Source organism: Balaenoptera borealis (genome assembly GCF_965194805.1).
Source record: "Balaenoptera borealis genome assembly, chromosome: 4".
Taxonomy (NCBI): Eukaryota; Metazoa; Chordata; class Mammalia; order Artiodactyla; family Balaenopteridae; genus Balaenoptera; species Balaenoptera borealis.
In genome coordinates, this window is record NC_138861.1 from 19,826,627 (window position 1) to 19,828,381 (window position 1,755).

Below are 1,755 nucleotides of genomic sequence, written 5' to 3' on the forward strand. Positions count from 1 at the left end.
GAACACCAAGACTGCCATCAAAGAGAACACTGTCTGCATACCAAACTATCTGGATCAGGAAATCAAAGTAAGAGGCAGGTTTATTAAATCTGCAACTTGGGAACAGCATGAATATACAAAAAAATCACATCACTAGCATCCTTAAAACTCTTTAATGGTTCCCATTGACAACTGAATTGATTTAAAACTACTTAGCCTGAAATCCAAGGCCTGCTCCTATTTTTCACTTGCAGATTCTCCCTGGAATACTGTCATTCTTATAGAAACACAATCTTTGGTTTACACATAATGAAAATCTTGGCTTTTGCCAAACGAACTCAGCCCTATTCTTCCCATGTCTTCCTTATGCTTGAGAGGCATTACCCCCAACTTCTTGCCATTTCCTGTACATTTCCTTCACATATTTTAAGGCAGAGATTCCTCCAACACTCATCTCTCCCTTTTATCTGTAGAAAGCCGTTTCCTCCAGCTTTTTCTGCCTGGGGTTATAAACTTAGTTATATTTATAGTAATATGTCATATCAGACAACTGGAAAGTTTTCTCCAGCCACAGTTATTTCTGAAAATGACATATAATCAAAAATAAATCAATCAGCTGATATCTGTCATCTTCCATTCTTTGTTTTCCTTCCTTAGATCCTTTTGGGAACATCAACATTGCCTCACTGTAAGATCCAGTACAATGAATTAAAGGTCAAAATATTGTAATGATGACTCTAATAGAAGTTTTAAATAACAATTTTCTGTAATAGCAATGACAAATAAGAGAGCATGTTTTACAAATTGTTATTAAATAATCCTGATAAGGAACTATTTTAAAAGTAAAGCATAACATTGGCAGTGGCATAATTTATGCTGATGATTAAAATTGTGAAGGAGAATAAAAGGAAAAGAGAAAAAGAAGAGGGAGTATCTTCAGACCTGATTTGTGTTTGTGCAGAGTCTTCAAAATCACTATTCACCTGCCCCACTGCACTCTGGCACCACTGATCTTCCTATAATTTACTCATTTTCACCTTAGGAGCTTTCCTATACTATGAGCTCTTGTCTTCTTGATCCTCTCATTTTCTTTTTAAAGTCTCAGTTTTAATATCACTTTCTTAGAAATATTGGGTTGGCCAAAAAGTTTGTTTGGGTTTTTCCATAAGATGTTATAGAAAAACCTGAAAGAACTTTTTGGCCATCCCAATACTTTCCCTGACCACCCAACGGAAGGCAGTTTTTATCTCATTGCCCTTTGTTATTTTTTGCCTTTCTTCTGTATCTAAATTGTTCATATTAATTTATTGGTTTCAATATTGTCTCTGCCTACCCACCCCATATGCACTAAAATTTAAGTCTTATATGATCTTATACTTGTCTGTCTTGGTTACTGCTTTATCTTTCATGCCTAGATAAGTGCTAGATGCCTAGCAATTATTAAATAAGTATTTATTGAATGTTGAATAAATAAGTTAAATGGAAAAGTGCTACCAAGATCAAAGTGGAACTATAGAAAATCAGCTAACCACATAGGCTTTTGATTCAACTAAAGAACAAGCTGAGTGCAGTTTTCGTAAGGCTGTCTTGCTTCCTTGGGCATATCAATAGACCAGCATGATTCTATAGAACTGGCCTTGTAGGCATCTATTAAAAAGGTTTCCTCTGAAAAGTATCTTCCACCTTAAGGATGTTGACTTAATTGGCCATTAGTTGATATAAAATCCAATAAAATATAAGCTCTTTGAAGTAAGGGATCTTGTCTGTCTTGTTGAC